Source organism: Protopterus annectens, chromosome 6.part0 (genome assembly GCF_019279795.1).
Source record: "Protopterus annectens isolate FY-2018-M chromosome 6.part0, PAN1.0, whole genome shotgun sequence".
NCBI lineage: Eukaryota > Metazoa > Chordata > Ceratodontiformes > Protopteridae > Protopterus > Protopterus annectens.
The window spans coordinates 1,860,957,891-1,860,975,017 of record NC_056737.1 but is presented as its reverse complement, the minus strand read 5'-3'; positions in this window follow the sequence as shown (position 1 = coordinate 1,860,975,017).

Here is a 17,127-nt window from a genome sequence, read left to right as displayed (position 1 = left end):
AAACACAAGACTATATTTAAATAAAATACACTGTTTTTATGTATGAAAGACAAGAAATGGTTTATCGCTTTAAATCTCTTAGCAGCAGGTAACTTGGTTTAAGAGTCACATGATTTTTATGGCAGTGAATTTAAATGCCTGCAAATCTAATAAGAATTTATCTGAGCAAGTACTGTGGGTAATGGGACAAAGCACTTATCTCATTTTATGACTTTGGTTTTACTGTTGGATTAAAAACATTCATATAAGTCTCCCTTGAGTGCCTGGCATTATTCAGTTTTGTATACCTGCCGTAACCTATATGTTATGGCTATTCATATGTTAAAAATTGTGATATAGCCTTCTTTCTAATGTGGACACCAACAGAGAAATAAAGCACTTATGACTCCTGATTCACATTAACTGGTGTTAAGAAACAGTCTTCGTTTTATGCAGCCAATGACTGAGTGCATAGGTACTTGGACAGATGATCCTCTCTTCTCCAGCCTACCCCCCATCTCTTTCATAAACAGAGTCAGTGTTATCAAAATAGTATTTTTTCCCTAGTGAACTCATGTACTCTGTATGATCCCAAAGGGACTCATCTAAACAAAGCTGCATTAACTCTCCTCCGGCATCTCTAACTAACTTCATCTTGCATGGTGACAGTCCATGCTTTGTTTTTTATGACCCTCAGTAATTGTTAGACATCAGGTGGAGTTAACCTTACCAACCATAAAATGTACTACATAAAATATAACATTGCTTATTGCTACCTTTTAAAATCATTCTTTTTCCTCAAGCTCTGTGATTCACAACCCTGGGGCTTGACAAGCAATATGCATTTTTGGCTAACCTTCCCATTAATTTCTGGGCTTTCTCCTTTTTACATTAGAAATGTAGAATTTCTGAAGAGGCATTTTAATCTGTTCATTAAAGTGCAAGTTTTGACATGGAAAAAGGAATCGATATGTTTTAAACCCAGAGCAGGCACTGGCCTAAGTCTATTGCATTACCTAATTTCAGCAGTAACCCTCATGGTCATTGTGGTTGTAAGCTAAATCATAAATTGGAATCTGTGTTCTGAGAGACAGCCTTACACGCCTATCTGCAAATATACAGACCTTAGTATAGTTTTCTTTATTATAGAGTTTAATTGTTGTTTAGATATCTGTTGTCTCACTGTTCTGAGAGTCTAATCTGCAAATATACAGAGCTGAGTATATTTTTTGGTTTTATAGTTTATACTATTAGTGGTTGCTCAAATCTCTACTGAAACTGTCTTCCCACCCCCACCCCCATTTTCTGCCTTGTCTTCAGCTGATATAACTGTTTTTTATAGCTTGTGTGTTACCTAACTCAAGGTTCCCTTAATCTGACCTGTTAATAACAGCTTGCATTTAAATTGGAACCTGTGTTCTGAGAGACAGCCTTACAAGACTATCTGCAAATATACAGAGCTGAGTATAGTTTTCTTTATTATAGAGTTTAATTGTTGCTTAGATATCTGTTGTCTCACTGTTTTGAGAGTCTGATCTGCAAATATACAGAGCAGAGTATATTTTTTTGGTTTTATAGTTTATACTATTAGTGGTTGCTCAAATCTCTGCTGAAACTGTCTTCCCCACCCCCCCCTCCCTGGTTTTGGTTTGTAGTTTAAATTTGGTGGCTTTTGCAGTGCCCGTCCCACTGCAGATTTGATCTAGGACACTCCCCCAGTCCCATCTCTTTACCGCATTCTACCTAATAAACCCTTTCTGCACTTGCTTTTAGTCCTTTTTAATTTAATTGCATTTTTCAAACTGTGTGTGGTCTAATATTGCTACATACTCAAGTGTGCTAGCTTGCACTACATGTGAATTGTTTTTAATACTGTTTTTGCTACTTTTCTGTAAAAACTGTAAGCCTGTTTCCTACCCTTCCTGCAACTAGTGTTCCAGATACAGATTTGCTGTATCCAGGACTGTTTGTAAGCTTCTGAGCCTCCCAAGCCTTTCTGTGTTGGAGGGAAGCCTTCTAGCTTATCAGTGGGAGTGGTAAGCATTAGGTAACCTGTCTACCACGTAAGGAGTGGTTCTGGCCCAGAATTTGTAATTATTGGCCGTTTGGGAAATCTTCCATCTCTCTCAACTTTCTGATTTGAAAGCCTGCATTTGCACTTGTTTCTGTCCTGTAACTCGTCTAGTGCAGATACAGATTCTTAGTTTTAGCACTTACATTTGTTTATTCATACTCAGCACTTGTTCAGAACTTGTAAGCACTAAATAAGCTACTAATTACTATAGCACTCAGTCTTCCTCATTACCTAAAGGAAAACAGTTTTTGTACTTACTTTTCTCACTGGCGTTGAGAAAAACAGCTCTTGTACTCACTTTCCTCACTTATCTAGAGGAAAATAGTTTTTTATTCAGGCATGTCCAAGGGTCAGCTCCCAGTGTTCTCCCCTGTCTATCTGATGAATCTGGGCATCTTGAGGCAATGTAGAAACCTCATGTACACAGACAACCCTCTCCTCCTACCACTCAACACTACAACCTGTGAGAGATGCACTTATCTAGCCAAACTGGAGGTAAAGCTCTCACCAACCAAGACTGAACCTGACAGTCATGAGGAGAAGGTAAACATTTGCACCACACCACACTCATCACATAGTCTCACTATGTCTACACCACCAAAATCCACACATAGAAACTCAAAAACATTCATGGAGGCTCTCAATAATAATCTGCCTAAGCAACAGAGACCTCCAAAGCAGAAACACAAGCAACATCCATCCCCCAACACAACCCAAATGACACATAGCCCAGATTCAGTGTGCCACTCAAACACAGCCAATAAGGCAAAACAACATACCCAACACACTAGTCATAGGAGACTCTTTAGTCAGGCACACTGATGTCCCACTCATCAGGCTAAACAAGGGGAAGGTTACTGTCAGCTGCCTGTCAGGTGCCAGGATCCACCACATAACCCATGCACTCAGGTCACTCCACAACAATTACAAATATGACTCTGTCATTATCCATGTTGGTGTGAATGACCTGAGACGTACCTCCCTGGACTACATGAAAAGAGACATGGAAGAGCTCTGCGATCTTGTAGCCCAGGCAGGTATGACCCTAGCCCTAAGTAGCATTCTGCCATCGCCCAGAATGATACCGCAGTACAAGGACAAAATGATTGATTTCAACAATTGGCTAAGCTTCTGGTGTCATTCAAAGGGGATCCAGTATCTGTCTGCTTGGGATGACATGGTCAACAGACCATGATGCTTTGCCACAGATGGCCTGCACCTGTCGCCCCTAGGATTCTGGATACTGGCTAAGGCTCTTGCTGCCCCTATAGTGCCTTTTTTAGGCAGGGTTCAAGTAACAAATTCACCACCATAACAGGAACAGGCAAGCAAAACTGAGGGTAATGCTACTCAATGCTAGAAGTCTAAATTTCAAAATGCACTCACTCGAGGCACTCCTTAAAATGGAGAACATCGATATCTGTGCAGTGACTGAGACCTGGTTCAAGGCTCCAGAGAGCACCCCTGCACTACCAGGCTATAACTCATACCACACTTTTCGGCCATCTAACCTGGACCGAAACACCAAAGGTGGGGGTGTGTCCATATTCATTAAGGATATCCACACCTCCAGGCTAGTTGCTCAGCATAATGCATCCGAGGTTATCCAAGTGCAACTAAATCTTGGCAAAACTGCAATCCAATTTGTAGCTTGCTACAGATCCCCCACCATGCCCCAGGATTCCCACTCCTCTTTTCTTGATGTACTGGAAAATATTAGGGTTCAACCAAACACCCTAATAATGGGCGACTTCAACTACCCCACCATTAACTGGGAAAACTACTCATGTACTAACTCCTTAGTGCAACGCTTTCTGGAATTAATAAACAATGCACTAGATCAACTTATTCACACCCCCACCAGGGCAACAATATCCTAGACCTAGTCATTACCAACATGAGTGACCGGTGTTCCACACCTGAAGTCAACTCCTCATTGGTCCGATCTGACCATAAGCTAATCACCCTTGATATCCACATCCCACCCCCCATTAACGAAACCACAGTAAGAAATTTCTCCAAAGCCAACTTCATGCTTCTTAAGACAGAAGTAGTTAACTTCATGACACCCATGCAGATGGACAATACAGTTACAACTGCTGAATCCTACACAAATGCGCTCTATAAGCACCTACATGAGTGCATGGATAGTGCTATCCCAAACAGAACCAAGATGCTATCCTCCAAAAAAAGGAAGCCAATCTGGTGGTCCCCTGCCATAAACAAACTGTACAACAGAAGGAAGAAACTGTTGCGAAAGAGAGTAAAATCCCATGAGTGGAGGAGCTCCCTGGTCAGCCTCAGTAAGAAGCTGAGATCCCTTATAAGATCCTCCAAAGCTAGCTATGAAAATAAAATTGCCACTAATTCCAAGGACAACCACAAAGCATTCTATAGCTATGTCAAGAATCTCAATGGCAACACCCAGATCTGCTCGGAGTTACACCACAAAGGCATGAAAATTACAGAACCAACTGATATTGCCAACATCCTGGCAGATAGGTTCAGTGCTAACTTTACCCCCCTTCACCCCCTAAAGGGCCCATATCTATACAGGAAGAATGCAGAGTCCCTGTAATCACAACTACACAGGTGAAAGCTGCACTCTCTAAAGCCAAAAACACAGCATCCATGGGACCGGGCAACATCCCAGGCTGCATTTTACATGAACTTCAGAATGAACTGGCTCCCCACTTAAGCACCATGTTCAATAACAGCCTCGCATCGGGCTTTGTGCCCACTGAATGGCACACAGCAACAGTTATCCCACTCCACAAAGGGGGAGCCACCACTGTTCCCGGGAACTGTAGACCTATTATCCTGATGAGCCTGGTCTGCAAAGCCATGGAATGTATCATCATGGAACTCATAAACAAAGACATTGGTAACCTCCAAACTCTGGATCCCACCCAGTTAGGGTTTGTGAAAGGCAGATAATGCCTCCTAAACCTGATCAACTTCTTTGAGGCAGTCACCAAAGCTGTAGATGAGGGTAAAGTGGTTCGCACAGCCTATCTTGACCTCGCCAAGGCTTTCGACACCATCCCCCATTCTGGAATTATAGCTAAACTCAATAAACTAGGCATAAATCCCTATGTCACAAGATGGGTTGCCAACTGGCTCACTGACAGAAATGACACTGTAAAGGTTGTAGACTCCAAATCTGACCTCAAACCAGTGACAAGTGGAGTACCACAGGGTTCCGTCCTGGGACCGCTCCTGTTTGGTATCTACTTCTCTGAAGTATAGGCTAACACAGAAGGCCTCTGGCTAACGAAGTTCGCAGATGACTGCAAACTAGGAGCCATAGTCAAGTCCCCAAATGATGTGAACATCCTACAGAAGGGCCTCTCTGAGACAGATGCCTGGTGTCAGAGCCATGGCCTCAAGCTCAATGGCAAAAAGTGCAGCATCATCCCCTTTGGTAAAAACTCTGTACCCATGAACTACCACATAGGCAGCAATCTACTTAACACCAAATGTGTGATAAGAGACCTTGGGACCCAAGTGGACAGTAGTCTCTCCTTTGATAGTCACATCACCACAGTAGTCAGGAAGTCCTTCTACGTGGCACACCTCATCATAAAAGGGTTCTCATCCAGGAAAAAAGAGGTCATCGTTACCCTCTACTCATCACTCATTAGACCCATTATAGAGTACAATGCCCCTTTTGGAATGTACCTCACAAGACATCTGCAGCAGCTGGAAAGGCAACAGAAGTACCTCACAAAGAGGATTACTGGACTCAAACAAATGCCCTACACTGACCGCCTCAAAAAACTCCAGCTTTACTCCGTAGCATATCGCCTACTCAGAGGTGATCTCTGCCTAACATATTAAGCTATGTCAAACCCAGAGCTGTTGGACATGCTACACCTAAAAAAATCCCAGTCTCTCCGAGCTACATGCTCTAGGGACCTAAACCTTGTCACCACAATAAACAGGACATGCTGGAGGGATAGATTCCTATCCCAGAGACTTCCCATACTCTGGAACAGGCTACCCATCTATGTCAAGCAAAGTTCTTCATTAGCACTCTTCAGGAAAAATCTTGATGAGTGGATGGGAAATAAGAAATACACCCCGCAGATCACTTCTGTGTCTCTGCTCATCAGTGGCACAGGAAAATAACTTTCTTGGGTGGCGTAAGCCAGGGAACCTTGTTGGCTAGGCTTGCGTAGGCCCTTTGGCCAATAGCCTAGTACCTACCTATGAACCTATGAACCTATAAGGGAAAAAAATGACATAATCTCAGACGTGTTATGGAATACATTCCTTTTTAAGGGTACTCTGTTGTGCAGATGCTTGATTCCTCACAGAGGTCTGGCCTTCTGATCTACTGATTTCACTATAGCCTATCACAAACACTGGCCACAACATTCCTATTAGTAGTTCTATTATCATGAGTGATCAAATAACTTGATATTTTCAGCTCTTTGCTTTGAGTGTGATGTCTTTATGATGAAGTATGTGAATCTTTCTTTCATAACAAAGCCACTATAAATTTACATTTCAGACACAGCATGCTTCCTTATGACTGAGCCCTACTTAACTGACCTGTCTTTGGTCTTCTGATATAACTGCTATTACTTCAGCAGAGCTCAAGTGAGTCTAGATTAAAACATGCCATAATGCAATGATTATAAATATTTGAATTAACAAAGCTATTATATGTTAAAATAGTTCCTGTAGCAAATGTGGGAAACTCTGTTGTTATTATGCATATGCTATGGTCCTGTTCTCACTGCATATTTTGAGAAAAAAAATCAATTAGGGTCTGACTCATTTTTAGTTTTTTTCAAGAAAACTGACCAAGGAAGAGTTTTTTACCACTATTCATCTGATTTCAGTCATGACCATGATTTTATCTGTTCCCTTTTCTTAGTCTTCAATGTAGTGTTGCTGGTCTGAGATTGAAAACATCAAGATAAACGATTAATTCAAGATGGGAAATGCAAAATCGTACTGAAATGGAAATCTGTAAACTCTGTCTGATATGCAGACAGTTATGATAAGTTGCACAGCAGTTTGTATTCCTTATTAATACCTTCTCCATGAACAGACTGTTATTATATTTTTCTTAATACTGCGGCAGTACCAGGCTCTTACATCTCGGGATTTTTTAATTTCTTTTGCGATATATCTCATTTTGCATATCAGTACTGACAAACTATTTTTTATATTTTTATAACTTTTTTCTCTACATCATTTTATTAAGATTATGAACATCATATCTGAATACATAGCTCAGATTGTCCTTCTCATAGCATTCAGTGATATTCATACATGTAACTTAAACAACAAAACAAAACTTTTTGTATTATTGTTAATACCTTGCATTCTCTGTTATAAAGTCTATGCCTTATATAGATTAATACAATGTTATATTTTCTCTATTCCTACCCTCTTAAAAATGTCCCCACCAAAGTTTTAACACTCAGCCTCTTATCTCTCTTTTCCTATTCCCTTATTCTCGTCTACCTATCTCCCTAGACTGCATCCCATTTGTTGTTAATCTTTTTACGTAACTCCTATTCCCTTCATTCATTGTTCTTAGCTTTATCCCTTGTCCTATCCTTTCTGCCTTAATGTTGGTATCATCCACTTTCAAACCCTTTGCAATTTCCATTTTCCATCAATCTGCCATTAATTGCATCTCCCTCTTTTCTTGTCTGCTTTACGTGGTATACTTTTCATATACTTTAAATAAAGTTAGCATCTATCCTTCCTTAATCTTTCTATTACTTAATCTTCTCCAAAGTGCACCACTATCTGTGTTCTTTCTCTACCAATTCACATTTTCCTTATACATGGATTTTTTTACTTCTTTTTCCTTTTATCTCAACCACCCTGGTCTTTCCTAGTGACCCTCCTGTCCTAATGTCCTTCCTGTATTACTAACATTACAACTTCACGTGCAGAACCCTCACTGGCCTTGATAATTTTACAATGTAACTCACACAAAAATATAAAAAAATCAGTCCAGGCCACCAGTAAAAACGTAGAAACTTTATATGATTCCAATAATGAAATGTACAGATGAGCGCTTTCGTCTTCTACAAGACTTCGTCAGATGAAACTTAAAAAGTGCTACCATACTTTATATAGAAATCACTGTTGCTATCAATTAAGTCCAATTAAAATTTTAAAGAACCATGCTCAATACAATCCTTGTTACCTTAATTTTTTTGTCCAAAATGTGTGTATAATGTCTTATCAAGTAATACATAAACGAACATTATAAGAATATTATAAATAAAATTCTACACTATACATACAAAATGTAAAATGTTACTTCATACCCTATGTGCTTTAGCTGTCAATACTGGCTTTATACTAACATATTCGTTTAGACCAGGAAAAACGTTGGCCCTCAATCTTAATTGCCATTTTAATTCCTTGTTTAACAGTCCATTTTTCATGTCACCTCCCCTAATATTGTGTTTAACTGTGTCAATAATTCCGAACCTAAAACCCTTGAAGGCCCATCGCTACCCCACTGGTTTGTTGGAAATACTCTCCCTGGAAACTTATAAAGTTGTTATCTAAAACTGTTTCCCTAAGTTCCAAAATTGTAGGAATATTCTCCTTAGATAGTAATGAGTATTTGTATACACTATCACTAAAGTATTCATACCCCACCTCACGTGGTATGCTTGTAAATAAATCTTTGACATCAATAGTCAGAAAACAGTAACTATCTGCCCATACCTCTTTGGTTAATTTACTTAAGAACTCCCATGAGTCTCTGATCAAATGTGGAGTCATAGTTACTATTTCTTTAGTACAATGATCTATGTAGACTACCAAAGGATGAGTCTTAGAGTTTTTTGCCGAAACAATAGGCCTGAAAGGAGGTTCTACTATAGATTTATGTATTTTGGGTACCCCAAAAAAAATTTGGAATTATTGGATGGATTTGCCTCAAATCTTTGTACGTTTTATCATCAATTCTGTCTTCCACCAGATATTCTTCTAGGAGAGAATCGATCCTTCTCTAAGCAATGTGTACTTCATTAAGGGACACAGGAGAATAGGTGTTTGTATCCAATAATATGTTAGTTAGTGCATTTTTATATTCCTCATTACCATATAGGACTATTCCCCCTCCTTTGTCCGGCTTCATGATGCGAAAGTCTCCCTGTGCTTGTAAATCCCATAATAATTTCTCCTCACCATCACTGAGATTTTGATGTCCCATATTCCATTTATTTTGACAATGTGCTGCATAAATTTCGTCCGTGACTATTTTTTCAAACATCAATAAAGCCGGATGTAAGGGAGTGTTGAAAGTATTAGCTCTAACTAAACTTTTGTTGTCAATGTAATTTACTTCTACGTTGTTCTTGCACACAAATTTCAAATTTAACTTTCTAAGATATAACTTTAAATCAACTAATAAGTCAGCTACATCCCCATAGCTCGTTTTCACAAACTTAAATCCCTTCAAAAAAAGTTCAAAGTGCTGCTTACCCAGATTACAGGTAGTGTAATTAAAGATTTTAAATCCTTTGTATTCTGTGACAATACCATCACTGTTCACAACTATTTCTGTTTCCCCCCTCATCCCCACTTTTTTCCAACCATGTTTGGTTCCATGTGGGCTGATTTGATAATCTACCTCTGAGGGATACCTGATTTTCTTGGCCAGACGTTCCGATCTCCTGGGTAATAAAAAATCTTCCTGGGGTTCAGAAAATGTGTCTAACTCATCAAGGGCCCTATGGTCATTACCTCCATAATTGTTGTTACTTCCATCAAAATGTATTCTGTGCTCTGGAACAGAGTCACCATACCTGTTTTGGTGGTGATAGTTATCCTTTGTCTTATTCTTTTGTTGTTTAATGTGATTAAAAAAACTCTAAGACTCATCCTTTGGTGGTCTACATAGATCATTGTACTAACGAAATAGTAACTATGACTCCACATTTGATCAGAGACTCGTGGGAGTTCTTAAGTAAATTAACCAAAGAGGTATGGGCGGATAGTTACTGTTTTCTGACTATTGATGTCAAAGATTTATTTACAAGCATACCACGTGAGGTGGGGTATGAATACTTTAGTGATAGTGTATACAAATACTCATCACTATCTAAGGAGAATATTCATGCAATTTTGGAACTTATGGAAACAGTTTTAGATAACAACTTTATAAGTTTCCAGGGAGAGTATTTCCAACAAACCAGTGGGGTAGCGATGGGGGCAGCATGTGCCCCCGTATACGCCACCTTGGTTATGTTGGAGTGGGAGAACAGACAATGTGTTTAATAGTGCTTTCCAAAATCACATTAAATTGTACCTTAGATTTTTGGACGATATTTTTGTAATCTGGGAAGGTAATAAACAGAGCATCAAGTCTTTTATGGAATATTTAAACAATAGTACTAATTTTCTCTCCTTTACACACTCTAGTGGTGAGGTTAGTATAAATTATCTTGACATAACTATAACGAAGACCCATAATGGATTTAAGTCTAATATATACCGAAAAGACACTTGGTGCAATGGGTATTTGCATTATGATAGCAATCATCCTTGGGTTCAAAAAAGAAGTTTAATCAAGGGACAAGCAGTCAGAATAGCCAGGATGACCTCTGAATTTAAGGATTTAGCTGGAGAATTTATCATTTTTTTAGGAAATAAATTTCTGGAAAGGGGTTACCAAAGAGTTGGTATGGAAAACATTGGATGAGGTGTACAGAGGTTGGGGAAACAGATATAAAGCATTGTTGGGGCAACCTTTTTCTGGAGAGAATAAACCGAACACAGAACAAAGTAACAAGTTTCGGGGGACATGTGTCATGGAATATAACACATTTACAGACATTTTCACCCAAATTGTTAGAGTTAATTGGAGTTTGCTTAAGACGAGCAGAGAACTGTATGAGGTAGTGGGTAAACAACCTACTTTTACATACAAAACAGGAAAGAATTTCAAAAGATTGTTTGAAAAGATGGAGAAACAGGTTAAAATAAAAAAAATAAAAAAGGCAACCAATGGATGTGGTAGATGTAATTTTTGTTCATACGTATACAAGGAGGACAGTATACATTTGAACAATGGACTTAATAGTACAGTGAAATTTTGTAAGGGTAATTGTAACACCAGAATGTTAGTCTATTTGGCTGTCTGTATAGAATGCAAGGCATTCTATATAGGGAAGACTGAAAGAACATTGAAAGAAAGAATGGGAGAACATTTATATGATATATAAGAATAGGTAAGGATACTAGCGCCTTGTACAAACACTCTGTTTCCTGTCAGGCCTTCAAGGGTTTTAGGTTCGGAATTATTGACACAGTTAAACACAATATTAGGGGAGGTGACATGAAAAATGGAATGTTAAACAAGGAATTAAAATGGCAATTAAGATTGAGGGCCATCGTTTTTCCTGGTCTAAACGAATATGTTAGTATAAAGCCAGTATTGACAGCTAAAGCACATAGGGTATGAAGTAACATTTTACATTTTGTATGTATAGTGTAGAATTTTATTTATAATATTCTTATAATGTTCGTTTATGTATTACTTGATAAGACATTATACACACATTTTGGACAAAAAATTAATGTAACAAGGATTGTATTAAGAGCATGGTTCTTTAAAATTTTAATTGGACTTAATTGATAGCAACAGTGATTTCTATATAAAGTATGGCAGCACTTTTTAAGTTTCATCTGATGAAGTCTTGTAGGAGACGAAAGCGCTCATCTGTACATTTCATTATTGGAATCATATAAAGTTTCTATGTTTTTACTTGTGGCCTGGACTGATTTTTTATATTCTTGATAATTTTACAAATGCCTCCATTGTCCATGCTTCTACTCTCTCCTTGTCACTCTGTCATATCCTACTTTTGTTATTTCATCTCTTCCTAAGAGTTCTAAGGTCTGCTACTTCATCCCCCTTTCCCATAACCCTATAAGTCTACCACAGTCTTTCTTTTTCTATATCCTCTAAATACTTCCCCCTTTTCTAACACATTTCTTTTTCCCCCGATGATGTTCTTTCAATTTCTACCCTCTTGATTACTCCACTAGACACTATCCAGTCTCTAGATCTCACTCTGTAAGTCTCATGTTGCCTACTCAAAGGACATGTTTTGCTCTCCCTCCCTCTCTCTTTTTTAGTGTTTTTGCTTCTGTTCTATATATGCCAGTCCTTTTCATCGCAGTCTGGCAAAGCACTCCCCCACTGCTTGCTGCTGCCCTTTAATCAGCATATCCCAATTCTAGTCCCTTTTTGTTCTCTCACTCAATCTTTTATAAACCTCCTTATTCCCACCTGCTTTTCCTTCTTCTTCTTTTGGCTTTTCCTGGTTAGGGGTTGCCACAGAGGATCACCTGTCTGCTCTTGACTGGCAGTGGAGTTTTTACGGTGTTGAGTTGCCAGCCTGGCGCCCAACCTTCCACAGAAGGCACACATATACACACACTCACACCTAGAGCCAATTTAGAGTGTCCAATCCACCTACAGCATGTCTTTGGGATGTGGGAGGAAACTGGAGCACCCAGAGGAAACCCACGCGACCACAGGGAGGACATGCAGACTCCACACAGAAGGTACCCCAGCCAAGGACTGAACCGGAGAACCTCTTGCTGTGAGGTGGCAATGCTAACCACTGCACCACCATGGCTGCCTGCTTTTCCTATCTCTCTAAAACTACCACCTCATCATTATCCTCCTAGACTTTTTATCTAAGCTTTCCTGTCACTCTCCAATCCTCTCAACATTTGCTTTACATATACCACCACAGCATACCTCTTACTCTCAGGCATATCCCACCCTCCTACCTCCTCCTGGATCTAGAGTCATTCTTTATTTATCCTAATTTTTACTCTCTATACAGATGTATCACATGCCTTCTGTGTTTCCCTAGGCATACTGCATTATGTTTAGCTTGCACATACCTCATCATGCAAACTACCAACAGTAGCTCCATCAGTCTTATCACATTCATAGTCTCACTCATTGTGTTCACCATTCTGCCCCTTTTTTACAATAATCTTTTCATAATTTCCCTTAACTCCTCCTTGCTTTTCTTCCTGATCTGTCCTATATTTGCATATACTTTTATTGGTAAGCATCTCCCTCACATTTTCATTATGGCAACATTATCAGTTTGTGTACTCCAACATCTCTATCACTAATGATTTCTTGGATGATATACCAAGCCTGATTCTTTTCCAATTTCCTCAAAGATCTCCAGCACCTGAGGTCGTATTTTTTTCTACATCCACCAATAACAGCATACAGTCATCAGCAAGGAAGTTTTTCTACTCATTTTGCCTCTTACTTCCTGGCTTTTTATTAATATATTTATACTTTACCCAATTTTTATATTTCTACAATAACACTTCCTGAGGATAGTTGGAATCCCTTTTTTTCCTCAGCTTAACCACACTTTATCTAATGAACCCCAGTGTACCCTGACTTGAATATCTGGCTTCTTATACAGAATTTTAATACTCTGTATAGTCATTTCTCCTCCCAGTACCTGCTCAATGGTCTTCATCATAAAGTCCCAACTTACTGTATCAAAAGCATCTTTAATATTCATAAGTATCACCACTTCCTTTTTTTAGCTTTCCCCTCTCATGGCAAGTCATAAAATGTATCAACAGTCTCCAGTGATCCATAGATGACCCACTTTTCACTAAACTCACGTGTGACTCTCCACTAATTTTTGCAATACGATGCATATTTCATAGCCATAGTTTTCACATCACTGTTATATAATAAAATTGGTCTATAATTTGTTGGGTCCTCTTTCATTCTTTCATTTATATAAACCCACAGGCAGAGGAGTTACTAGCTTTTCTGGAGCCCGGGACCAGTCACTAAGTCTGATATTCCTATCTTTAAGAAGGAGAAAACTTCAAGCAGTTGCTAAAGATTATGTCACACACAGAGGACTTAGTATGTCAGTTCTGATCACATTCATTGGGATTCATGTCTTTTATGAAAGAAGGGGTGAAACTGAGGCTACCAAAAGGGACTAGAATTAGGGATATGCTGTGTGAAGGGTATCAGCAAATATTCAAGAGTGTAAGGCTTTATCATCTGTGGAAAACGTGTCCAACTTTCCTGCTTGTTTAAACTTCCTGCCAACTAAATGTAAATGTCTTCACCCTATCCATTTTCCTTCCAGTCCTCAAGCAGTCCTATCCATTTTATACATATTGTCAAACTTTTCGGACATTTCATATTAAACTCTGCCTTCCCATATAGCTCTTATCTCTACATATCCTGTCATTTCTTTTACATTTGACCCATAAAGGGGTCCCACTGCCACTTGCCTATTTTCAAAGGTAACTCTGTGCACCCCCCCCATCTACCTAACAATCATATTTACTATTCTTTCTTCCCACCACCAACCTCATCGCTGTTTACTGACATACCTGCACCACTTTAACCTATTCCCTGGACATATCCACCTATATCCATTTATAGCCTTTCTTTTTCTGCTTCCCCATCAATCATTTTGTTAACCCTAGCTTCTGCAGGCATACTGCATCCAGTTGATCATTCCTGATTGTTATTTAATATACATTTTATCTTTATTGGATTTTTAACCCCCCTACACTCCAACTCCCTAATCTATATAGCCCCATCTCCCCCCTCTGAACTACTCTCTGGTCTTTTGATACAGGACCCAAATGATCTTTGGGCATGCCACAAGGGTGTACTAATGTTCCTTCTCCTATAAACAAGATTGGCCAAAGATATTACCAGTCATAACAGACACTTGGGTATTGCCCCCAGTGCAAACCATTTATTAACTCACTTAGCTATTTAGCTGCCACTCTTTGTAATTATTAGTCCTACGCCCTGTGTAGTATCACCATAAACTCCTTGTTTCTTTGGTAAGCACTGGCAATCAGTCCACAGACCATTGCAAGCCTAGTTAAAAAGCCTAAGCTTTAACATATTGAATCTCTTATGTTATCTGCAGGTACATGTAACATTATAGCTGCAACATAGTGCAGCTTATTCAAAAGTGATTGGCTCTCATACAGGACTTAATGTACTGTATGATTTTCCAACAGTACAATACTTTGCAGAGATGTTTAATCATTTTTTACTATTCTACCAATTAATGCTAATATTGTGGTATAAAAGAATAAAGCCCTACCTACAGCCCTGGTAATCTGGATTAGATTAGATATGATTATCCCAAATAGCCCAGCAAGTTAACTAAAATGAAATTATATAAGGGAAGTTTGAATACTGCTTTACTAAAAAAGGGTTTATTGAATATATATAGAATAGGAACTTTGCGTTAACAAATGAACATGCCACTTCTCTTGTATAAAAATATAGTAATGCAATGTAAGATACTACATTTTCAGAAAGACATGACACCAAGCCCTTGGAAGTTAGAAAAGCAAACTAGACTCATTCTGTTTTTCTCCTTTTCTCTGTTTATATGATGCTCATTGTGTCTGTATTTCCTGAAGAATCCCACAGCTGATATTGATTTTTGTGGGTGCTAACGTGTGTGTGTGTGTGTGTGTGTGTGTGTGTGTGTGTGTGTGTGTGTGTGTATGTGTGTGTGTGTATGTGTGTGTGTGTGGGTGATGCCATTTTATTTGTTGTCTCTTGAATGTCTTTATGCTGATGGGTGTGATAACCAATCATGTGATTGTGGGTAGGATAACTATACTCCTGCTTAAACTACTTGCCATCAATTTTCCTTGGAACTGTGTCACTGGTCTTATTATCAGAACAGATAACAGTTTACCTGTCAAGACACTCTCTGCTGTCATTGTTTTCAAGACTAAGAAAAAATGTTATTGGTCTGGCTACAATATGTCAGTTATATAAAAAATGATTTGACTGTAGTAAACCACAAGGAACATGAAAAACGTACATAGAAAACAGATCCCAAAATAGTAGAAATGCTTAGTTTATTTAACTTAACAAGATAAAGCTTTTGGGATACACCTGTCTTCAGTAATCAATACCAAGTTTTAAAATGTGCATCATTATAAACTTTAAAAGCATAATACACATGACACAGCCAGCCAATGAAATCATTCAAATAGTTACTACTTAAAAAATATGTAAAAGGAAAATATATAATAAAATTTTTGTATAAACACAAATATAAAAGTGCATTTGAAGTTACTTATATTATGTACAGAAGTTTAAAGTATATAATGATGTGCATTTTAAAACTTAGTATTGATTACTGAAGAAGGATGTATCCTCAAAGCTTTATCTTGTTAAGTTAAATAAATTGTTTCTACTATTTTGGGATCTGTTTTCTACATACAATATGTCAGTTCTCAGTCTCTGTTATACATATTAGGGACTCCTATATGCCTTTATAACATTTCTTTTCTTTTTCTTCCCTGATTTATTATTTATTTCATTTTCACTAAAGCTTGCTGTTCACTTCTGTTGCTGTGTAAATAGCTTATTTTGCACAGGTTTGATTTTACTGTATCTCCTCACAGCTGGCTTCTTTAAACAGTCCAGACTGATGTGCCTAAATCCCATTTCACAAAGTAATGTAGTCTGAATGTTTATTCAAATGATATTATGGATAAAGAATTAGGTTACTGCTGCAAACATAAAGCTCAAAACTCTACAAGGACAATCTACTCTTCCAGGATCCAGTAGTATTAATTTCTTGATAAGAAGTAATGCAAATAAACTGAATGCTGTGTAATTGATTCTAGGACTGATAGGCTTAGGAAATGCTGTATGAATGAACTGCATGTCACTGTTGGGTAGGTATTCTCTTTCTCTGTTTAAGCATATGTTTTGCATAGGTTTATATTTCTAATTATACAATAAAAGTTTGTTACTTTTCAAAAATGACCACACTGATATGACAGACCAACATGCATGTCTGTTGTAAATCAACCATATACCAATAGAAAAAAGTTTGTCCCTGAAGTACCATTGAGCAGCCAGACTTTCTATTGGCATATGCTGAAGGACAGAGCAAAATGTAATAAAAATTATATACTTTCTGCAAAACAAAACAAAAAGAAACCTACCTGGTTTTCCTTATACATTTACTCTGTTCCTTATAAATCTCAATTTTTCTAATAGTTAAAAA